This window comes from Scyliorhinus torazame, chromosome 4 (assembly GCF_047496885.1).
Source record: "Scyliorhinus torazame isolate Kashiwa2021f chromosome 4, sScyTor2.1, whole genome shotgun sequence".
NCBI classification, from domain to species: Eukaryota; Metazoa; Chordata; class Chondrichthyes; order Carcharhiniformes; family Scyliorhinidae; genus Scyliorhinus; species Scyliorhinus torazame.
The window spans coordinates 145,298,659-145,323,997 of NC_092710.1; the positions used below are offsets into that span (position 1 = coordinate 145,298,659).

Sequence of the window (25,339 nt, forward strand, 5' to 3'; positions counted from 1 at the left end):
CCTCTCATTTCGCCCCCTCTCCTCCCGACCTCCGCCCCACCCTCCCAACTAGCTGCTGGTCATGAAAAAGTCTTTGAAGGTGGCGGTGAACTGCTTCCACCTGGTGTGGAATATGTCTTCCAACCCCCTGATGGCAAATTTGATCTCTTCTAGCCTCTGGAATTCTACCATGTCAGCAGCCAGTCTGAGGCCTTGGGCGGTGCTGGCGAACTCCATCCGAGTTGGGAATGAAAAGCCAGGACCTCCGCAGGCCCCTCGGCAACGCCAAATAGGGAAGATAAAGAGTCGGTGCCGGGGAATCAGGCAGGTCAGGGTTATTGAGCTCCTCTTCCGGAGGTGGGGAGGGGGGCATCCACACTCGCGAATATGCTGGTGAACAGGGATAACCCACCACGGCGGGTCCCCCAAGAGAGAGGAAGGGTCGAAAGTATAATAATAATCTTTCTTAGTGTCATAAGTAGGCTTACATTAACACTGCAATGAGCTACTGTGAATAATTCAGCAGGCTGGGGGGGGGGGAGTGGGCTCAAATGGTAAGGGGGGTAAGGGGTGGGGTGGGGAAGGGGGGAGCCAGGAGATAAGAGGGCAGATTGCATGATCAGAGGGGTTCATGGATATCTAGGCAGATCATGGGGGAAGGGTATAATGCTGGTCACACAGGTCACACGTGGAGATGAGTGGAAAGAGGAAAGTGGCGGTGGCCATCCTGGGCAGGCCAAGAACAAGGCGAGCCCAGGCATGCAAGGGCATGTCCACAAGGCAAACATGGCTGACCCCATAGAGAGAGGGGGGTGGGGGAGGGAACAGAATCCCCCATTAGGATAGTCACCTGGAACATGAGAGGAGTTAACAGCCCAGTCAAAATATCCAGTCTTCTAAAAAGCCTGAGGGTCAACGTAATCTTTCTTCAGGAGATGCACTTAAGAGCCAAAGACCAGATGAGGATAAGGAAAAGCTGAGTGGGACAGGCATATCAGGCAAGCTTCGACATGAGGGCAAGGGGGTGGCAATACTATTCAGCAAGAAGGTGGCTCTCACGGCAGCCAACACAGTGGCTGACCCAGGGGGACGCTACATGATGGTAAGTGGGGTTCTGGTAGGTGTTAGTGAATGTGTATGCCCCAAATTCGGATAATGCCGAGTTCATCAAAAAGAAAATAGCAGAGATCCCCAAACTCGACTCCCACCGACTGATCATGGGGGGAGACTTTAATTGTGTTATGGACTTGTAGACAGATAGGTCCAGCCACAGATCAGGGGCAAAATCAGGAATAGCGCAAGAATTGTCCATCTTCATGGAGCAGATGGGAGGGTGTGGATCCGTGGAGGTTCTGCCATCTGACGGAGAAGGAGGTCTCCTTCTTCTCCCAGGTCCACAAGGCCTATTCCTGAATATTCCCAAAGATACTTCTTTGTGGTAGGGAAATCAGTGCTTCCAGAGGTAGTAGGGATGGAATACTCCGCCATGCTAATCTCAGACCATGCGCCACACTACGTGGCTGTGAGGTTGGAGATAAGAGAGAGGTGGGAAAAAGAACAAGACATCAAGATAGGGGTAGGACTCTGGAGTGAGATCCTGCACAGAGTGAGTTCCACCACGTCATGTGCGAGGCTGAGCCTGATGTAACTGAAGATGGTAAACAGGGCACACCTGACCAGGACACGCATGGGCAGGTTCTTCCCGGATGTGAAAGACAGATGTGAGCGTTGTCACGTGGGGTCCAGCCAACCACTCCCACATGATCTGGTCCTGCCCAAGACTGAATGAATTCTGGACCACGTTCTTTGAGGCAACATCCGAGGATGTAGGGGTTCAAGTGGAACCATGACCATTAGTGGCGGTCTTTGGGGTGTAAGAACAGCCAGAACCTTTCGAATAGAGGGGAGCTGATGTCCTGGCTTTTCATTCCCAACTCGGATGGAGTTCGCCAGCACCGCCCAAGGCCTCAGACTGGCTGCTGACATGGCAGAATTCCAGAGGCTAGAAGAGATCAAATTTGCCATCAGGGGGTTGGAAGACATATTCCACACCAGGTGGAAGCAGTTCACTGCCATCTTAAAAGACTTTTTCATGACCAGCAGCTAGTTGGGAGGGTGGGGCGGAGGTCGGGAGGAGAGGGGGCGAAATGAGAGGAGGGGGAATGAGACGGGGCGGGCAGCATTTACACTATGCAGCAACAAATTGTTTGCACTATACCCATTGCATGGGTGCTCACAGGTTGTATCGCTATTATGTTGCCCTGCAACTTGTTGAACAAAAATATGTATATTTTAAAGAGTGTCAATCATCCATACTCTTTAAAATATCAATAGCAGATACTGCAAGCACTCAAAACCTCTTTCCCGTGTACAATTAAACATTGTGAAACTGACCAAATAGATCAAAGCATAAAAATGATCAATTGGGCTCTGTTTTGGGGCAGCACAGTGGTGGAGTGGATAGCCTCAATGTGCCGAGGTCCCAGGTTCGATCCCGGCTCTGGGTCACTGTCCGAGTTAAGTTTGCACGTTCTCCCCATGTTTGCGTGGGTTTTGCCCCCACAACCCAAAGGTGTGCAGAGTAGGAGGATTGGCCATGCTAAATTGCCCCTTAATTGGAAAAAATGAATTGGGACTTCTAAATTTTTTTTAAAAATTGGACTCTGTTTTAACTGGGACAGAGCTGTTTCTTTTTAAAAAAATAAAAATTTTGAGTACCCAATCCATTTTTTTCAATTAAGGGGCAATTTAGCGTGGCCAATCCCCCTATCCTGCACATCTTTGGGTTGTGGGGGTGAAACCCATGCAGAATGTGCTGCTCCAGTAATTGGTCAACCACCCACTTTGGAAATGCTTTTGGTGGCAATGTAAATGCCCTGTTGGTTTCCATACTCTCTTCTCTTCAGATCATTTTGTTCCAGCTGTATCAGCCCACAGTGCAGCCAGGGCAGGGTTGCAATCTGCACCATTTGGCTGTGCATTGCGGTCAGGGCTGCTCAATTTGCATATGAATTGCAGTCCAGTTGCTGCACACTATTCAGGAGTAAAAGCCCCGATGGTGTGTTTGACACCATCTTCCCCTGTACAGCGGCATTAATGCTAGAATCCCAGCTGCTGCTTTGTCCGAGACCGGGAACAGTGACTGCAGCTGACAGCTTCCAGACGATGGCCAATGGTGGCCCTAGCCCACCACCAGAAGAATATAGCCTCGCGACTATCCGTTATCTATTCTTCCCATGACTCACCAGCAAGTGGAGGCGCCGAATGGTTCCATTCAAGGATTTAGTGTAATGAAGAACTGAGCCTGTGATGATAAAGGTATTTGAATGCTCCTCGAGCGAAACCTTTGGCTGACAGCTTTTCTAATGCAGCATAATAGAGAAATTATTGCATTACATACTGTTCCAACTTGCAACTTTGATGTAGCCAAACCTTACATCTGTTTTTTCAAACTTTGATTCGGAAATAACTATCACAGTCAATGAAAAAAGAACTTCAGGTTCCAAATATTTAGCAGCAGCTGCCATGAGAATTTCAAACTGCTCGGTTAACTCCGTTTACTTGTACAGAATGGTCAGGCTGAGTCCCCTGAGCTCAACATATAGTGAAATACTCACTTTAAATTACCTTCGCAACCTAAAGTGGATGTGAACTTGAAAGACTTCGAGTATTTTGCTCTTAAACCACCTCTCGACGAGATTAAAGAGGTGATCTGAATTTGATACAGTTTTGTAAAGTGTCACATCTTGTTTTCCTGGAGTAGCTTTGCACAAGCCTAGTGCAGCTCCTGCATGTTATGATGCTGCTCGACAGAAAGGCAGATGTTAGAACATATGACAGCAATGTAAAATCTAGAAAAGGTAGCAGACATGCTGTATTGACAAATGTTTCAGAAGATGCACCCCTGATAACCGAGATATACAGATTAAATTGCATAAGCTGTGCACCACCCCATGCATGGATCAACGAGTATTAATATATGAAAGCACAAAACTGTGACTTCAATACTTCATAGTTTCTTTCTGCAGAAGTATACTATTAACACACTGGCCTCACCAGGATGAGAAAAGCTGCCAATTAAATCAATGGTTGCTTTTTCATTGAAGGCATCTCTTTGTGAGAACAAAATAGCATAAAGTCTCTGAGGCTCAAAATTCAACTCCGTAACTCCCAGTCTTTGAACATACCAGTGTCGTTTGCCTTGAAAATGGGGATGGACCCATGGGGATGGCATGTGTGCGCACTTCTGGTGTGAGTTGCGCTGGCGGACAGGTTGGTGAGAGTGTTGGTGCACGCTCAGTGAGCGTCTCCAGGAAGGGTATACAGATTGCGGTGTTGGTCAGTGTGTAAAGCTGATTTAATGTCAGCGATGCCATTTTGAAGTTCAACGCTCCAGCTGGAACCCCTCTCTTGCACAGCTGCACCACATATCCAGTGGCCACAAAACCCCACCAGCACGATTTAAAGGGAGCATCCACTAACATGCAGCTTAGTTGCTGATTGATTTCTATTGCTACTTGCAGAAATTGTAGAATTGGTTTCAGTTCACATTTTCAATTTAACACTGCTGAAGCTGACAGAATGATATGGCCAGTGCTGAATTCTACGCAAACCACTGTGTCCAGATATGATTGAACCCGGGTCCCTGGAGGCAGCAGGGCTAACCACTGTGCCACCGTGCCGTGCCTTGGGGCTAGGCTCCTGGCATTGGCCGCCACAGCTATCTGATCCCATAGTGTAGCCTTTACAAATTGTGTCCGGAGAGCCTCCTGGTCCCCTGTGGATGGAAGGCATTCTTCCTGCCCTGCACCAAGGCCTCCTGTGCAGTGATATAAAATGTTGAAGCTTGCTCTCTACAATGGTGTTACATTATTGTGCCTTTCACAGGTTAGAATCAATTGTAGAATGACTCCAGCACAATGTAAGAGATGTCGGCTGGCTTAAAGCACTGCATGCTAGCCTCTCACAATTTTCCACTTCCTGCTCAGTCACGCAGCCATTCAATTGCATGCTTAGCATTGGCTGCCTTTTGCAATCATTTAAGTTTGTGTCTTGCCTGCATTGGAAGCAATTGGTGCAACACCATCCCCACACCTGTTTTAAGGCCTGTCCTATGGAAGCCTTTGAGTCAGGTCAATTTGGGATCAAATCTAACTGAAAAATCGCTTCTCGACCTTTTGGCTAAGATCAAGTGTTGTATCTGCTCGGCCTTTTGGCTCAGATCTGGTATGTCTCTCTTGTGGAGACCATGAATTGGATTCAATTTGAATTGGTTTTTGGAGCAGGCAAGGAGCTGGATTAGGGGTTCGCCCCTGTCCACACTCTGAACCCTGGCTTTGTAACTCAGGAAAAGTCATTGAAAAAAAATCTGACTGAAGAATCTAAGTACCCAATCTGGATGGGCACTTCCATGCAGTGCAGAGGGAATCATAGAATCATAGAATTTACAGTGCAGAAGGAGGCCATTCGGCCCATCGAGTCTGCACCGGCCAGAACTTTCAAACAAACACCAAGATCTAGCTTGGCTGGTGGTGTGGAAGGCCCTCCCTGTCGGATCCTTTCTGCACACCCAGAGTCTCGCCCCATATGCACATTGCCCTTGAGGTGACTGTGGTGGGAAGAGACAATTGTCCACCTCCTTGTGGAATGTGCCTTTGCACCTGAGGTAGTTTTTGTTGAGGTTCATCCCGAGCAGTTCCATGCTGCAGGACTCTGTGTTCTACGGGCTGTTCCCAGGGACGCACCCCGAGACAAACATCAGCTGTTGCTGGAGAATTATCAACTCTGTGAAAGGTGCTCTTTGGTCTGCCCGAAACCTATTGATCTTCCAGTGCAAAGAGTTATCCCTGACCTGGTGCTGCAGACTGGCACATTCCATAGCCCAGGACTACATGCTAAGGGGTGCACTAAAGCTAAGAGCAACCACTGCAGAGGCACAATGGTGAAGTTTGGTGCCTAAGACCTTCCAGCCAAACTGAACTGAGGGGCTGAGGATTATAAAGAACCCCTCGGGCAGTGTGACTCATATTGAATCCATACGGTGAATATTACACATATCACAATTGTATTGCAGCACCCCAGAGTGCAACTTGTAGACAACTTGAATACCTTTTACCATTTGTAAACACCATTTTGAAATGTCGGTAATGTTTCTTTGACTGTATTGAAGTACTTCAGAATGTATCATGATGTATGTAGAAAACTTAAATATTTTTGTACTTTGTGTGATGGTCACTTTGAAATGTTTATAATGTTCTTGCAGATTTTTTACGAATAAAGTATATTTATTGGCTAAAAAAAAGCTAATCAACATCTTTTTTAAAAGTCATGAAATCGCAACAAAACAACGACAAATGTCAGCCCAGTAACATGTAAAGGTGGAGAGTAGCAGAGACTGCAGTGGGATATAGAATTGCCAGGTCTGATCTGAAGGTATGAAATCGCCACAGTCCCAGATGACCAAAGGCTGCTGTCCGCTTTGAGAGAGAGCTGACTGGTGGTGATTTAACCTGACTTCAGTTGGCTGGACGGTTAGTTCATGATGCAGAGTGATGGCAACAGCTTGGGTTCAATTCCTGTACCGGCTGAGGTTATTCAACCTTGCGCCTCGTCTGAAGTGTGGTGATCCTCAGGTTAAATCACCACTATTCAGCTCTCTCTCAAAGGGGAGAGCAGCCTATGGTTCACTTGGATTGTGGCGACATTTACATTATCTAAAGGTATATCCAATATTTGATAGTTTTACTATGGGGAGAAGTCAAAATTAATAGGAGTGGAGCTGCAGTGGATTCAGAAATTATTAAAAGGGTTGCAAGTGCTTGAATAGTTTAGTGCATAGAAATTGTCAGTCTCCACACTCAGCACTGGGAGGTTAGATGCAGAGGGCCTGTGTTAGAGAGGAGCCACTCAACTTTCTTGGGAGCTTTGATCTAGTTTCTAGGTGCTTCTGGCTTTCCAGAAATCTCCTTTCCCCAAGAAAATTAGATTTTGACCAAGTTTAATGAATTATTCAGCATCTATAATTCTGCCCTTCAGCCAAAAGTACTTTCTCTCGCAAAGGTTATAGATCATAAAATAAAATAATTGTTTGGAATTCAAAGCAATTTTACAGAGTTCGGTTACTTCCATTGGGAACCTAACCCCAGATATATAAGTTGTTAATTGCTGAGCTGAAACCCTTTACAACGTACAATTACACCAAACACAACCCCTACCCTCACAAAAGTGGTTCACCATTTCTTCTGTTGCTGTCCTGAATCTTGAATCTTGAATTGGATTGTTAAAGGGATTAATTGGATTGCAAGTGTACCAAATGTGACTATTTAAAAAAAAATTAAATTGAGAGTACCCAATTCATTTTTTCCAATTCGGGGTCAATTTAACGCGGCCAATCCGCCTAGCTTGCACATTTTTGAGTTGTGGGGGCGAAACCCACGCAAACACGGGGAGAACGTGAAAACACCACACGGACAGTAACCCAGAGCCAGAATTGAACCTGGGACCTCGGCGCCGTGAGGCCGCAGTGCTAACCCACTGCGCCACCGTGCTGCCCTCCAATTTGACTATTTTACCGAACTTGTGGGGCCAAATCTTCCTGTGCGGAATTCTCCCCTACCTGGTGGGGCAGGGGGTCTCGGCGCATAGGAGTGGCGTGAACCACTCCGGTGTCGGGCCGCCCCAAAGGTGCGGAATCCTCCGCACCTTCAGGGGCTAGGTTGGCCCCGGAGTGGTTTGCGCCGGACGGCGGGGAATGGGTTTGGCGCCACGCCACCGGCGCAGAAGGGCCTCCGCCAGCTGGCGCGAGTTGGCGCATGCGCGGGAGTGCCAGCGTGTGCTGGCATCATCCCAGCGCATGCGCAGGGGGGGATCTTCTCTGCGTCAGCCATCACGGAGGACCACAGCGGCTGACGCAGTACAATAGAGTGCCCCCACGGCACAGGCCCGCCCGCGGATCGGTGGGCCTCCATCGCGGGCCAGACCATCGTGGGGCACCTCCCAGGGCCAGATCACCCGAGCCCCCCCCCCCCCCCCCCCCCCCCGAGGACCACAGAGGCCGCCCACGCAGCCTGGTCCCGCCGGCAAGGACCTACTCTAATTTACGCTGGCGGAGCCGTCAAAAATAACGGGCGGCCACACGGCCCATCGCGGGCCGGAGAATCGCCGGGGGGGAGGGGTCGCTGCTAGCGGCCGCCGACCGGCGCGGCGCGATTCCCGCCCCCGCCAAATCCCCGGCGCCGGAGAATTCGGCAGCCGGCGGGGGCGGGATTCACGCCGCCCCCCCGCCAATTCTCCAACCCGGCGGGGGGTCGGAGAATCCCGCCCAATGTCTGCAGAGTGTCGGAGACTGGACGTATGATTGAGGATGTGCGCCGGTGCCCCGTGTAAGTCCTGATGCGTGGGCAAATGCGGGAATTGCCCAGGAAATTTAAACATCCGATGGGCAAACCCCTGCCCCCGGGACCCTTCGCAAATATCGTCGTCTCTGAGTTAGTCAGAGACTTCGAACAGTTCAGCTGTACTTAAGTGAAGTTATCTAGGGAATGTGAGACAGATTCAACTTTAATCTAACACCTGATAAGTCCACAACTTGCCTCCCAATACACCTCCCGACCCTCTCAACTAACCCTCCTGACTAAGTGGAATTGTCTCAAAGTTTGTCGGAGTGCCAGACTCTGACTGAAAACTGGCATGGATCTCTTCAGTTGCACAGCCGGATTTTCAGACCAGATCCTGAGCCTCACTGACAAAAAAAATCTGGGGGCGTGGTTTACGCCGTCAGTTTGCTGGGAGCGGCTTGATAGTGCCGACAACGCTAACTCCACAGTGATCTGGGCGCCATCTTTAAAAGGTGCCCTGATCAACAGAGAGTTGAAACTTCCCCAGCAGCCCCCAACTCCAACACAAAGGCATTGGTAGCTCCCCTCTCCTCTCCCCCCATCCAAGGCACAATTATTGGGGACTATCCACACACACACTCACCCTGGACCCCCTCTCACACATAGAACATAGAACATAGAAAATACAGCACAGAACAGGCCCTTCGGCCCACGTTGTTGTGCCGAACCTTTGTCCTAGATTAATCATAGATTATCATTGAATTTACAGTGCAGAAGGAGGCCATTCGGCCCTTTGAGTCTGCACCGGCTCTTGGAAAGAGCACCATACCCAAACTCAACACCTCCACCCAACACCAAGGGCAATTTGGACATTAAGTGCAATTTATCATTGGCCAATTCACCTAACCCGCACATCTTTGGACTGTGGGAGGAAACCGGAGCACCCGGAGGAAACCCACGCAGACACGGGGAGGACGTGCAGACTCCGCACAGACAATGACTCAAGCCGGAATCGAACCTGGGACCATGGAGCTGTGAAGCAATTGCGCTATCCACAATGCTACCGTGCTGCCCTTAAGAACAAATAAATCTACACTATATCATTTTACCGTCATCCATGTACCTATCCAATAGCTGCTTGAAGGTCCCTAATGTTTCCGACTCAACTACTTCCACAGGCAGTGCATTCCATGCCCCCACTACTCTCTGGGTAAAGAACCTACCTCTGATATCCCTCCTATATCTTCCACCTTTCACCTTAAATTTATGTCCCCTTGTAATGGTGTGTTCCACCCGGGGAAAAAGTCTCTGACTGTCTACTCTATCTATTCCCCTGATCATCTTATAAACCTCTATCAAGTCGCCCCTCATCCTTCTCCGCTCTAATGAGAAAAGGCCTAGCACCCTCAACCTTTCCTCGTAAGACCTACTCTCCATTCCAGGCAACATCCTGGTAAATCTTCTTTGCACCTTTTCCAGAGCTTCCACATCCTTCCTAAAATGAGGCGACCAGAACTGTACACAGTACTCCAAATGTGGCCTTACCAAAGTTTTGTACAGCTGCATCATCACCTCACGGCTCTTAAATTCAATCCCTCTGTTAATGAACGCGAGCACACCATAGGCCTTCTTCACAGCTCTATCCACTTGAGTGGCAACTTTCAAAGATGTATGAACATAGACCCCAAGATCTCTCTGCTCCTCCACATTGCCAAGAACTCTACCGTTAACCCTGTATTCGGCATTCATATTTGTCCTTCCAAAATGGACAACCTCACACTTTTCAGGGTTAAACTCCATCTGCCACTTCTCAGCCCAGCTCTGCATCCTATCTATGTCTCTTTGCAGCCGACAACAGCCCTCCTTACTATCCACAGCTCCACCAATCTTCGTATCGTCTGCAAATTTACTGACCCACCCTTCAACTCCCTCATCCAAGTCATTAATGAAAATCACAAACAGCAGAGGACCCAGAACTGATCCCTGCGGTACGCCACTGGTAACTGGGATCCAGGCTGAATATTTGCCATCCACCACCACTCTCTGACTTCTATCGGTTAGCCAGTTCGTTATCCAACTGGCCAAATTTCCCACTATCCCATGCCTCCTTACTTTCTGCATAAGCCTACCATGGGGAACTTTATCAAATGCCTTACTAAAATCCATGTACACTACATCCACTGCTTTACCTTCATCCACATGCTTGGTCACCTCCTCAAAGAATTCAATAAGATTTGTAAGGCAAGACCTACCCCTCACAAATCCGTGCTGACTATCCCTAATCAAGCAGTGTCTTTCCAGATGCTCAGAAATCCTATCCTTCAGTACCCTTTCCATTACTTTGCCTAATAGAACATAGAAAATACACACAATCATCGGGGGCTCTCCACTCGCACCCCCCCCCCCCCCCCCCCCCCCCCCCCCCCCGCTGGCCAACAATCACTGTGGCAGCCCCTCCTCAAATCCAGGTGCCCCACTCAGTGCCATCTCCCCCCATTAATGCCTGCTCATAACCCCATGACTGCAAGCTCCCCCCCCCCCCAATCCCCCAATGTCAGGTTCAACTCTCAATGTCAGGAACCCAGCCTCACTGCCTACTCCCCCCCTCTCTACCTAGTTCCCCTCAATTCCCACTCCCCCCCCGACCCCCCACCGTGGCTGCAAGGTTCCCCCCCTGCACTGTCCGTTTCCCACCCCTCAATGCCCGCTCTCCCCTCTCACTGCACAATCCCACTCAATGCCTGCTCCCCCCCCCTCAGTGCACATTCCCCCACCAAGCCTACCCACCCCCCCCCCTCAATGACCGCTCCCCTCCAATAGCCGCTCCTCTGTCACTGCCAAGTTTGCCCCTTCAATGGCATTGGTGATCTCCCCCCATCACACATAATGTGAACCATGGCACAGGCTGGCACTGCCAGGTTGTGACTGCTAGTCTGTGCCAGAGGCAGTGCCAATCTGTGCAGGGGCCGTGTCAGTCTGTGCCGGTGGCAGTACCAACCTGTGCCTGGGAAGTGTCGTCCCACACCAGGGCAGCACCAATCTGTGCCAGGTAACTGTGCCAACACCTGCTGGGGTCAGTGCCAACCTGCAATGGGGCATTGCCAGTCTGTGGGGAAGTGCCAACTCCCTGTGCAAGTAATTGGTGCTAATCTGTGATGATGGCAATGCCAGCCTGTGATGGTGGTAGTGCCAGTCTGTGACAGGGGCTGTACCAACCTGTGCCTGGAGGCAGTGCCATCTTTTGCTATGGGTAATGCCAACCTTTTCCAGGAGAGTGTCAACCTGTGCTGGGGTTGTGCCGGCCTGTGCCAGGGGGCAGTGCCTGGGCAATTCCCAGACATGTTTCTCCCCCCAACCTCTCCCACCCCCACACCCCCCGGCCCATACTTACCTTTGCACCGTGGGGGGGTCCCCTCGGCTGATTCATTCCTTCATGTACCTGTGGTAAACCTCGCTGACATGAGGTATGAATATTACGTGAAGGGGATCATGCGGCTGGGGCGTTCGGTAATTACATTAAAATTTATTCAAATGTCTTACAGTGAGGCTCTCGCCATTTCTGGGTGGGGACATCACCAGCGAGGGCTGTGGAAAATCGAGAGACGCGATCTCGCCAGTGAGAATTGCGTTTTCCAACTCTCGCAATAACTGTCGCTATTCTCCCTGGCGGCTAACAAGGACCCAAAACTACCACCCACACAAATATCACTCCACCTAACTCCCAACCCGATTTCCCCTCTACCACCAGACTGACCCCTGACCCGGCCTCCATCCGACTACCTCCTGACCACCTGATTACACTGACCAGATCTGACTACCCAACTCAACCCATCTGCCCTCCGACCCTGCTTCCTACGCACCCACCTACCAATCATTCCACCTCACCTGCTTTCCATCCGACTCACTTACCTACCTACCTAGCCTACTTACATACCCACTCACACACCTACCTATTCATCCACTCACCCATTTACTCATCTATCCACTGACATTCAGAGACTTTAAACTTATCGCACGGTTGCTACTACCGTAAAAAAGAGCCAGTCCCGTCTTTCTCGAACTTTCCTCTGCTCCAATGTAGTTCCCCAAGGTGCGCAATGCTCCACATTTCTTTTGACAGCTGGAATCAGAAGGTTCCAGCACAAATGTGCAGCGGCATCATGGTGGAATCCTTGAACGGAGCGGCACTCCACTCATCATTGCTGCTGCACCGACGATCCGGCCCATGTTTGAATTTTGAAATGGTTAAAGAGGGAGCTAGAAACACTGAACTAAGACGTCAGAAGATAATTCCAAAGAAGGCCCACTCTGAAAACTTAACTTGACTTTTCCTCTTTTATATGTGTGTAAATCTGCTGCGCTTTTCTGTTCTTAACGTATTTAAATACATATTGCTCCTTTGAATCTGTCAAAAATATTTATTTTGTTATGCAAAATGCGAACTTCATTGCTCACTGCAATCATTAAACTAAAGTGCAGTGACTTGCAGGAACAAGCACAATTTAAATTTGTGCATTCACATGAACCTGTCTATTAAGTATTCAGTCTATAATTTGCAATACAACTCTTCTTGATCAGTGGTGGCACGGCGGCGCAGTGGTTAGCACTGCTGCCTCAAGGCGCCGAAGACCCAGGTTCGATCCCGGCCCCAGGTCCGTGTGGAGTTTACACATTCCTGCCGTGGCTGCGTTGGTCTCACCCCCACAACCTAAAGATGTGCTAGGGAAATAGATTGTCCCTTAATTCGAATTTTAAAAAAAATTGGGCGCAATCTTCCCAAAAGGGAACAAAGACCCCGAGCGAGCGCGTTAAGACGCGTGTTTCCCAGCACTCACAGTGCCGAGAAACACATGGCTATTCAACGCAACTCACTTGGAATAAGGAGACTGAACGGGAATGGATGGCCGAGGCAGCACATAGCCCTATTTCTTACAATGGGGATCTCCACTCGCCGGAACTTCCCGTTGTCGTGAGACATTGGGACGCCATTTCTCCGAGGCCCACCAAAAAATCACGACCTCCCCTCCAGCCTGAACGCAACCACAGCCCAATCGTGCACATGCATAAAATGCCAGCGTGGCACCTTGACAGTGCCAACATGGTACCCTGGCAGTGCCCCTGCCAGCTGGCAGTGCCACCTGGGCATTTTGGCAGTGCCAAAGGGGATGCAGCTGGAGGCCTCCGATCCCCTTGCAGACCCCCCACGAGTGCCGTTCCATCTGGTCCCGTTTGTGGGGACCAGTACCAAACGGCGCCCGCCCAAGGTCCCCTGAGGCAAAGGGATTGAATCTTAAAGCCTCAGATACCTCGGTAATCTGCACATTAGAGTAAGGCTTACTGCCTCGCTCTAATATGCCGATTTGCCAAAAGCTGATCCCGCCCATTGTGGGTGGGATGCCCGTTGCGTTGAGAGCCGGGTATATCCTGGAAGCGCGTCTCCTATCTTTCACCAGGCACGCTGAGCCACAACAAGATGCTTTTCCTGCGCAGCGTGGCTGGAGAGTCAGGCCTAAGAACTCTAATTGATTAATAATATCACTCCTCACATTTCCTCGTGGATGCTCTCTCCCTACTTTGCAAAGGTAGCAAAGGAACCTCTGCTGCAAGGGCTGAAACAGACTGAAAATAGTTATAGAACATAGTCACATGCTGAACTCACACACAAACAAGACAGTAATGCTCATAACACATTCCAGTCATAGGTTGTAGTGAAGTCCTAACTTTGGATTGGATCGGATTTATTTATTGTTACGTGTACCGAGGTACAGTGAAAAGTATTTTTCTGCGAGCAGCTCAACAGATCATTAAGTACAGGAAAACAAAATGCATAATAGGGCAGCACAAGGTAGACAATGTAACTACATAGACACTGGCATCGGGTGAAGCATACAGGGGTGCAGAGTTAATCAGCCAGTCCATAAGAGGGTTGTTTAGGAGTCTCAGCGTAATTCTACAAAGTAAAACTCATCACTAACCGACTTGGTTTATTTAAACATTGATAATTACACAAATGCAGTAACAGGAGTGGCTGAATTAAGCACGTTGGTGCATTCACCCAAGGAAATCCTCCTGATCCGCAAATGTTAGGTTGCAACTGCTCTTCTAGAAAATAAACAATCATACAGGAGATGATAATTGGCCCTAGCCCAAATTCCTTAAAGGAAAAGCTTCACGTCAGTGATTCCGCTCCCTCCCCCCCTTCGCCCCCCACGATGTCTGCTCATTTTCACTTTGTTTTGAAAGCTGTATTTTAGCAGCTTATTTGTTGTACACAACTTTTTCGAGCAACAAACACAAAACAAACACACCTGTATGTGCAACATTGAAAAACGATCAATCTGCAGTTTGCTCACAAGAATGTTTCGGAGCGGTATGTGAGTGTGTCCCTGGGTGACTTCCACTCATTCCTTTCTTGCCTCTCTTGTCTGTGTCAATTCTCTGTTCGCACCTTCTGTTGATACCACACCTAGCGCAGAATTTCAGTGTGTGAGGATCATTAATGTGAACCGTGTCCCTTAGCTTTGTGGCACATTGTTTGTACTTCCCACAGCTCCAATTATTTATAGTGAAGAGAGAAACAACTTATACTTACTTGATATGATGAAAGGTCATCAACCTGTAAAGTTGCCCAGAATCTTACCAGGGAAGCTGAAGTTCAGCTGTCAAGGCCAAAAGCAGATGCCAACCACACTCTGATGGGTGGCAGAACCATGAGGTGGCGCCTTGCTGGCAATGACCGATTAAAAGGTTGCCACAGGGGCCACTGTCCAGTTGAGGATGGTGGCCCGTTCTCAAGGACTTCCTGCCCAATCAGAAGGTTACATAGAGCATACAGTGCTGAAGGAGGCTATTCGGCCAATTGAGTCTGCACCAACCCACTTAAGCCCTCACTTCCACCCTATCCCCGTAACCCAATAACCCCAACTAACCTTTTTTGGGCACTAAGGGCAATTTATCATGGCCAATCCACCTAAACTGCACATCTTTGGACTGAGGGAGGAAACCGGAGCACCCGGAGGAAACCCACACAGACACGGGGAGAACGTGCAGACTCACACAGACAGTGACCCAGTGGGGAATCGAACCTGGGACCCTGGTGCTGTGCCATCCACTTGTGCTATCATGCTGCTCATCACCTTCAAAAATGGCCAGAGTGGCACTGTTGCCATTGTAGAGGTTGTAGCTCCAGAATGAAAGTGCCCCAATGGCCTGCCATCCTCGTAACACAGATTGGTATTTTCAGGAGAAGCCAGACAGGCAAGCTCTGGTGATTGGGGAGTGGGGGGAGGGTTGCAATGCATCGGCAGCCAGTTAGGCACCGGGGTGACCATTGGCGTTGCGATCACTTGGCCCACCCAAGGAGAACACCCACAGTAGACCGCACAGCACAGGGGCCACAGAGCGTATTGCTGGCATGGGTAGCACCAGCCACTGGTACCACTGCCAACAAGGATACGGACATGTAACGAGGTCAGTGGCCTACTGGTACCGGGAGGGGGGATATGCTTGAGGAGGAGGACGGGGAACTGCAGTCCTTATCTGATGAGGACAATGTGGTGGATGGCCAGGGCTCAGGGCCTGGGCAGGCCAGCAACCCCTCCCAGCATCTGCACCGTTCTCCGAACTTACCACCAGCTTCACTACAGGGTGTTGGCCCTGAGTTGGCAGTATCAGATGATCTGGGACGGATGATGATGATGTCCCGCTCTGCGATGAGCTCGGGTACTCTGCATCAGCTGACAACGTCTGACTCCTGCCTACAGTATCACAGTCCACTGTCCGCGCTGGGTGATCCCTGCATGTGTGCTGGCCATTCCATCTCACGGGCCCACAGACCTTCTGAGGTGATGGGGATGGGGATCTGGGGTGGGGCTGTGGGGGGGGTGATCAGAGTGGTGTGCAGTGATGGGTCACCCACCAGGTAAGCCTTGTCACATTGTGCACCCACATCTCAGACCGCATCCCCTGCCGCCTCCATCCCCTGGGAGAGCGTCAGACTGCCCTGGGGGCCCTGCTCCGTGACCTCCAACACCCTCACCCCACACCACCTGCCTCCCACACCCAGTCCACCCTCCCCTTCACCTGGCACACCCTCTCCAATCAGCCCAGCCCGCCCCTCACCCGTCTTACAGATATGATGCCGGCGTTGGACTGGGGTGGGCACAGTAAGAAGTCTTACAACACCAGGTTAAAGTCCAATAGGTTTGTTTCAAATCCCTAGTTAAGCATTCTCCAAGGCGGCCTTCAGGATGCGCGACAATGCAGAATCGCTGAGCAGAAACTGATTCAGGTTCCGCACACATGAGTACGGCCTCAACCGAGACCTTAGATTCATGTCTCGTTACATTCACCCCCCACCATCTGGCCTGGACTTGCAAAATCCTACCAACTGTCCTGGCTTGAGACAATTCATACCTCTTTAACCTGTGATTATCCCTCTCTCCAGTTGCTCCGTCTGAATCTGTAAAGACTTAATTACCTGCAAAGACTCGTATTCAAAGTATCATCTTGCATCATTGACTTTGTCTATATATGTGTTTCTGGAACCCACCTCTTCATTCACCTGAGGAAGGTGCTGTGCTCCAAAAGCTAGTGATTCGAAATAAATCTGTTGGACTTTAACCTGGTATTGTAAGACCTCTTACTGTCTTTCAGATAGAGGACCGAGGCCGTTTGGAACGTTGGTGAACCGGTGTTTTCTTGCGACAGTGCTATGTACAATAACTATTTTAAAAATAAATTTGGAGTACCCAATTCTTTTTTTCCAATTTAGGGGCAATTTACCCACCTACCCTGCACACCTTTGGGTTGTGGGGGTGAGACCCACGCTGACATGCGGAGAATGTGCAAACTCCACATGGACAGTGACCCAGGGCCGGGATTGAACCGGGTCCTCGGCGCCGTGAGACAGCAGTGCTAACCACTGGGCCACCGTGCCGCCCTTTATGTACAATAACTGTGCCCTAGCCCCTAATGCTATACTATGTGTTGCACCCATGCCAACTTAACTGGTGTCTACCTTTCTAATCTTACCTGTCCCAAACTCTGCCTTGGTGGGTCCCCAGGTGGTACATCAGATGTGGAGGCAGCCTGCTATTTATTTTACCCTGTGATCTGGGTTCCCTTTGGTGGCTGTCCTCTGGAGCAACTGGGCCTGGATGTGCCCAGCCAACTGTGAGGTGTCACAGGTGACGTGATGCCCCCTGCCCATCAGTGCACCAGTGACAGTTTTGGGGGGGGGGGGGATTCAGAGTTGCTGTGGTGTTCCAGCACTTCCACTGCGGGTGTCATCGGCATGGGCCCCATTACCTCTTCTTCCCTCTGGGTGCCTGATGGCCCCTGGGCCACTCCTTCAGATGGTGGTGCGGCTGGAGCGAACTCCAGGGGCTCCGCCGTCACCTGGCGCTGGCAGTCCTAGAGGCCCGTTCTCGTCTCGATCAGGGTCTCAATGCTCACGGACATGGAGTACAGAGACGGCCACGTCCCTCTGGAACTGGGCCATGTCCCTCTGTGACTGGGCCACGTCCCTCTGGAACTGAGCCATGTCCTCTGGGACTGAGCCACGTCACTCAGTGATATTGCCAGATCCTTCTGGGACTGGCTCAGGTCAGTCAATACCAAGCCAATGTTCTCAATGCCCGCAGCAATGGCCTGTTGTGACTAGGCCAAGCTCTGGAACACCACAGCAATGTACATGTGGTCCTGGTACTTGACTGCCTGTGACATGGCTGCCCTGTCCTGTGCCTCACCCACCACCCGCACACTGTGCCCCAGGCCTTGGACATCCTGAGCCACAGTTGTGACCCTCACACCCAAGGCTGCCACTACAGACACCTTCCATTGGCCTGGGTAGCAGGTATTGCTGACAGCGCCTCCTGCTCCTGTAGGCGGTTGGACTCCTCCAACTGCACCTGCAGGTGCTGGATGGGAACGGACATCCCTGGCTGTAGTTCCTGGTCCCTGCCTGCATCTCCATTATCCATGGGACTGCCCTTTCCAGAAGACAGAAACTCACTTGGACAGCAGCTGGTCCCTGGGGTCGGTCATTCCCGGCTGGCTGCCCTACCTCCATCAACATGTCTGATGTGCGCACCAGAGAGTGCCCCAAGAGCCTCTTCACTAGACTGCCCCACCGAGGTGAGTGTCTATGGAATGGTGGGAGTGCTGGTGACTGCAGTGACGAAATGTTGGTGTTATCCCCGGATTGGTGCTCTGGCTGGGGGCGAAGTACACCGGACAGTCCAGCCTCGTTGTAGGGTGACAAGATGCATGGTGAGATCCTGCAGGTAGGTGTGGGGCGGAGGGGGATGGGGGCTGGGTTGATGGGCTGGGGAGTGACGCACATGCAGTAGGGATATCGCAATTCATTGGGAACCAATTCTCTGTCCAATCGCCTTTCCTGATTTCGGCATTGGCTGTCGGAGAATCCCGCCCGCTAAGTCTAAGGGAATGGGTATGAGGAAGCTAGTGATGTAACAGAAGAGTGAGGAGACAGCTTTTGTGATGGAAAGGATATATCTTCAGACACTCAGCTTATCACCATGTCAAACACCAAAAATGCAATTTTGTCTGCGTGAGATTGAGACAGTTGGTAAGGAGGTAGGGAGTGGGAGTGGGGTTAGTTTGTGACAAAGGTGGGATTTTCCGTCCAACAACGCCGGAATGAAGCAACAGGATTGGGTGGGGAATCGTGCTTGAGGTGAAAATGGTGGCCGGCACTGGGAGCCCGATGGAATGCCACGCTCCGGGGCCTCGACAGCAGGGTCAATGCGTTCTACTCCACACGTACAGTAAACGCCATTGACAAATCATTAACGGGCCCGACCCAGTATTCTCTGGGGTCTCCGTGATGCTCTGGCTCCTCCAGGAGGAATTACCAACGACAGGTTTCACTTGTGGTTTTAAAAATCGAGAAACATGACTGCTGAGAGAGAGAGAGGAGGTTCCCAGAAGCCCGGCCGTGGGCTGCAGGACCTGCTACTAGTTGGGCTGGCTGTCAGGGGGGGAGAGGCGTCTGCTAGGGCCTGGCAGGAGTTGCGAGGGGTGACGGGGGCGTGACCAGGGGGTGGGCCATGGGGTCAGGGTGCCCCCCCCACCCCGGAATGTCCAGACACGGACCTCAGCCTGCAAGCGCACACCCAAGTGACCACCCACCATGCCCCGTGGTTGTGCAGAGTGACACCGGCCGTATGGGTATCCCCACCACCCCACCACAATCGGGCTCCACCCACCAGCGGGGCGTCATTTGGCCCACCCAAGGGGGACGCCCACAGTAGTTCCTACAGGAGGGTTCTGGATGGGGGCTGCGGAGCATTCCGCCAACATGGATAGTGTCAGTCACCGGTAACCCTGCCGACAGTGCCGGGGCCAGAGGCCTGCGCAGTGCGGGGCACCAATGGGGCAATAATAATAATAATCTTTGTTTCACAAGTAGGCTTACATTAACATTGCAATGAAGTTACTGTAGGGATGTGGTACGGAGGGCAGAGTGCCAGGAGGAACGGCCAGGGGTGGACATGGGGATGGGGGCGGAAGGAGGGGGGGCATCATGCGGGGGCAGGGTTGCAGTGTAGCCATTAGACCTGGTTGTGCATGGGGGTTACCGCCCTGCTAACATGTCTGATTTCACCCACTGCAGACAATGGACTTCAGAATTCAACCAGGAATGTTGACCTTCATCCTGGCTGCCGCTGCCCTGGGGGATGCACTGAGACTGTACGAGCAGGAGCTGCTTGGGGAGGACCCTGAAGCGTTATACCCTACCCTAGAGGAACAGGAGAAAGCCAGTGAGGATGGAGAGATGACAGCCCAACAGGCCGAGGAGGAGGTGGGAAGGAGACACCACTTGAGGCCTGATGTGTACCGGCAGTTCCTGCCATTCGACGACCTGCTGGACTAGACATGCCGTCGAAAATCTCCGGTTGAGCAGGGGGACAGTGTGACATATCTGCCGAATCATGGAGCGTCTCGAACCACAATGTATGGGGGAGGACACCCGCTCCCAGTGGCCGTCAAGATGATGGTCACCCTGAACGTTTACTCCATGGGGTCCTTCCAGGCACCGAGTAGGGACCTGTCTGGGATCTCCCAGAACTTGGTGCACAGGTGCATTCGCACCTTCACGGAGGCCCTATATGCACGGTTGGCAGAATAGACCAGCTTCATGTGGACTGAACGCACCAGGATGCCTGGGCAGCGGGGTTCATCACCATTGCCGGGATGCCCCAGGTCCAGTGGGTGATCTACGGGATGCATGTCCTCCTACAAGCACCGGCCCATGATGGGCCATTCCCTACAAACCAATTGGAGTTCAACTCTGTGGCCGGGATTCTCCGAGTTTCCGCACTGAAATACGCGCTCAGCACGGGGGCGGCGAATGGGGTGACAGACCCGCGATTGGGTACGCGCCGGGACATGGACCTCCGGCGACCAGAGAATCGGAGCAGTCGCGCTCGCGCGGTTGACGTGGCGCAGTCGGGGGCCGTTAAAAGAGGCCCCCGTGACAATTTTCCACGGTCGACCGGCTGACTTCCCGCCGGCGTGGCTCACGTATGGTTCCACTCGGTGGGAGCTTGGCGTCGCGGCTGCAGTGACCGTCCTGGTGGGGGGGGCGGGATGATCAGTCTCCGGGGCTGGGCCTCCACGATGGCCAGGCCTGCGATCAGCGGCCACTGATCGGTGGGCGCACGCGATCTGGTGGGGGGGCTACCTTCTTCTGCGGCGTCCCGCTGTGTGGGTCCGCCATGTCGCGGACCCACGGCCGGAATTGCAGGTGGAGGTAGGAACACCCAAGGGGGCGGATGGTTGGAGGGCAGCCCGATCCCAGGGACTAGCTGCGTCTGCGCCGGCCCCGCGCGACATGGCGGAGCCACACATCGAGCCGGCGTGGAAGCAACCACTGAGCGAATGTGCAGACCCATGGCCGGAAATGCAGGGTCATGTATCGGTAGCCGGTGCTGGGTGGAGCACTCCGGTGTCATGCTGGCCCACAGAATCGCTGGGCTAAGAGGCCCGTTGACGCCAGCGTGAAACACTCCAGTGTTTACGCCGGCATCAACACTTAGCCGCCGTTTGAAGAATCCCGGCCCATGAACCTGCAGCTGGTGTGTCACCACGAGATGCACATCATGCATGTCTGCGCCTGATACCCGGGCAGTGTGCATGACGCCTTCATGCTGGCACACTCGACGGTTCCTGACACATTTGATGCCCACTCCTGGGTGAGGGATTGGATATTGGGTGACAGGGGTTATCCGCTAAGGTCATGGCTGATGACACCTATCCGGAGGCCACAGACCGATGTGGAAACCCGCTACAGCGTCGCCCATGCAGTGACCAGGGGTGTGATCAAGCGGTGCTTCGTCATCCTGAAGATACGATTCAGATGCCTTGACCGCTCTGGAAGGGCCTTCCAGTACAGTGCTAATAGGGTCTCCCATATCGTGGTGACCTGCTGCGTCCTCCACAACATTGCACAGCAGACCTGCGACATGCTGGTGGAGGAGGATGAATGCCAGGCCTCGTCTGATGAGTTGGACTCCTCCAACTGCACCTGCAGGCGCTGGACGGTTGCTGCCAGCCTGTCATGTAGTCCCTGGCTCTTTGTCTCGATCTCCATTATCAATGGGACCACCCTTTCCAGAAGCCTGAGACCCGCCTGGATGGCAGCTAGTCCCTGGGGTAGGGCCGCCCTCCAACCGTCTGCCCCTTGGGTGTGCCTTCCTCCACCTGGTGTATCACAGCATGTATGTGGTGCGTACCAGATAGTGTCCCAGGGGCCTCTTCACTAAAGTGCCCAACTGAGGTTAGTGATCTTTCCTCTATTCCTTTGGCTCATCCAGAACTGGATGCCGGACAGGCAGTCTGACAGAACATAGACTGTCGGCTCTGACAGGCCGTCCTATCGTTTCAGGCAAGGGGACCCTGTGTGAGAACCTCTCTGGCTACATCGAGGGCATCTTGAAACCCATCGTACAAGGTACGCCCAGCTTCTGTCGCGACACGACAGACTTCCTACAGAAACTCAGCACCCATGGACCAGTTGAACTAGGAACATTCCTCGTCACAATGGATGTCTTGGCACTCTATACCAGCATCCCCCATGACGACGGCATTGCTGCAACAGCCTCAGTACTCAACACCGACAACTGCCAATCTCCAGACGCAATTCTGCAACTCATCCGCTTCATTCTGGATCACAACGTCTTCACCTTCGACAACAAGTTCTTCATCCAGACACACGGAACAGCCATGGGGACCAAATGCGCACCCCAATACACCAACATCTTCATGCACAAGTTTGAACAAGACCTACTCACTGCACAGGACCTTCAACCGACGTTATACACCAGATACATCGATGACATTTTTTTCCTTTGGACCCACGGCGAAGAATCACTGAAATTACTACACGATGACATCAATAAGTTCCAACCAACCATCAGACTCACCATGGACTACTCTCCAAAATCAGTTGCATTCTTGGACACACTCGTCTCCATCAAGGACGGTCACCTCAGCACTTCGCTTTTCCGCAAACCCACGGATAACCTCACGATGCTCCACTTCTCCAGCTTCCACCCTAAACACATTAAAGAAGCCATACCCTATGGACAAGCGCTCCGTATACACAGGATCTGCTCAGATGAGGAGGGGCGTAACAGACATCTACAGATGTTGAAAGATGCCCTCGTACAAACGGGATATGGAGCTCGACTCATCGATCGACAGTTCCAACGCGCCACAGCAAAAAACCGCACCGACCTCCTCAGACGACAAACATGGGACACAACCGACAGAATACCCTTCGTCGTCCAGTACTTTCCCAGAGCGGAGCAACTACGGCATCTTCTTCACAGCCTTCAACACGTCATCGATGACGATGAACATCTTGCCAAGGTCATCACCACACCCCCACTACTTGCCTTCAAACAACCGCGCAACCTCAAACAAACCATTGTTTGCAGCAAACTACCCAGCCTTCAGAACAGTGACCACGACATCACACAACCCTGCCATGGCAATCTCTGCAAGACGTGCCAGATCATTGACATGGATACCACCATTACACGTGAGAACACCACCCACCAGGTACGCGGTACATACTCGTGCGACTCGGCCAACGTTGTCTACCTCATATGCTGCAGGAAAGGCTGTCCCGAAGCGTGGTACATTGGCGAGACCATGCAGACGCTGCGACAACGAATGAACGGACATCGTGCGACAATCACCAGGCAGGAATGTTCCCTTCCAGTCGGGGAACACTTCAGCAGTCAAGGGCATTCAGCCTCTGATCTCCGGGTAAGCGTTCTCCAAGGCGGCCTTCGGGACGCGCGACAACGCAGAATCGCCGAGCAGAAGCTTATAGCCAAGTTCCGCACACATGAGTGCGGCCTCAACCGAGACCTGGGATTCATGTCGCACTACATTCATCCCCCACCATCTGGCCTGCGAAATCCTACCAACTGTCCTGGCTTGACACAATTCACACCTCTTTAACTTGGGTTTACCCCATCTCTGGATCTGTAAAGATTTAATCACCTGCTAATGCTCGCATTCCAAGCATTGTCTGGCATATTTGAATCTGTCTATATATATGTTTCTGGAACAAACCTCTTCATTCACCTGAGGAAGGAGCAGCGCTCCGAAAGCTAGTGACATCGAAACAAACCTGTTGGACTTTAACCTGGTGTTGTAAAACCTCTTACTGGGCTTTGAGAAAGATGGTGGAGGGATAAAGTGCGTTATTATTAAATCAACGTTTAGATGCTGACCCTCATATCTGCTGATAGTATCACCATGGCATAAGCATGACATTTACCCTTTACATTTCTGGCAAGGGGAGGCTGACCTTTCGCCCTCCTAAATAAATAAATATATTTATAAAATATATTCGTCATTAGTATCCTCTAACACTAACCCAAAGTAAATAATCACTTGTATACCATGAACATGGATAAAAATTCACACCAATTCAATTTTGAATACACACCAGTTGTTCAACATTATTAGAGACAGTTAAACCCACAGGTGGGCCTTATTAATCTATTAAATATGCAACAGTTTTACTAGTTTCCATAAAAAACGCCTTAATTGGAGAACATAAATTGCAGTTAGCACAGTAATAAGCAAATATAAATATGCAAGCAATGTGCACAACCAATACACACAGCAAGCAAACTGTCTGCCACAGAACATGCTGATTGAACAGGATACAATGCACAAACTTTTCTATCTTCTCATTGCCAATTTGCAAACCCTTTCCAAAGTGAATTTGAGTGCCCCCCCCCCCCCCAATATAGGTAGAAGTCTTGGCTTCATGTATTTATCGTATGTCCTATGTTTTCATGTATGGAACAATCTGCCTGGACTGTATGCAGAATAATACTTTTCACTGTACCTCCGTACACATGACAATAAATCTAAAATGAAAATAGGTCCTATTTGTTTAGAGGGGGGTGGGGTCACTTTCTCTCTGATATATTCAGTAGAAGAGATGGCTTTCAAAGCAGTTTTTTGCACGGATGGTTCGAAATCCCAATGAGGTTCTTCCAATACCCTGCCAGAAAGTTGGCAAGATATCAGCATAATCCCTGAAGAAACTGCAATAAGGGCCGGAAATGGCTGCTTGAACTCCTTCTCCCAGCAAAGTCTCGGCAAGAGTCATGGAATCGTAGACATTTAAAGTACAAAAAGAGATGCTTCGGCCCATCGTGTCTGTGTCGGCCTATTTATTCTAATCCCATTTTCCAGCACTTGGTCCATAGCCTTGTATGCTATGGAGTTTCAAGTGCTCGCCTAAATACTTCTTAAACATTGTGAGGGATCCTGCCTCTACCACCCTTTCAGGCAATGAGTTCCAGATTCCCACTGTTACAACCCTCTTGGAGGCCAAGAACTGTGCTCCAGTCAAATTCCCCTGACACAGCTGAGTATGAATTCCTCTGGTAATTGGGGGCGGGGTTTGGAGGGAAACCCACACGGTATAAAATCCCTGACCTGCGTGCAAGTTAGGGAGAGTGGCC

General features: G+C 51.1%; 1 non-coding gene across 1 annotated transcript; it reads left to right on the forward strand.

The window, feature by feature from the left end:
- The first annotated feature begins 5,140 nt into the window (after nt 1-5,140).
- On the forward strand, nt 5,141-5,336 carry LOC140415705 (U2 spliceosomal RNA). Its single transcript, XR_011944624.1, has one exon. It is a non-coding gene; the product is annotated as a U2 spliceosomal RNA (small nuclear RNA).
- The last annotated feature ends 20,003 nt before the right edge of the window (nt 5,337-25,339 follow it).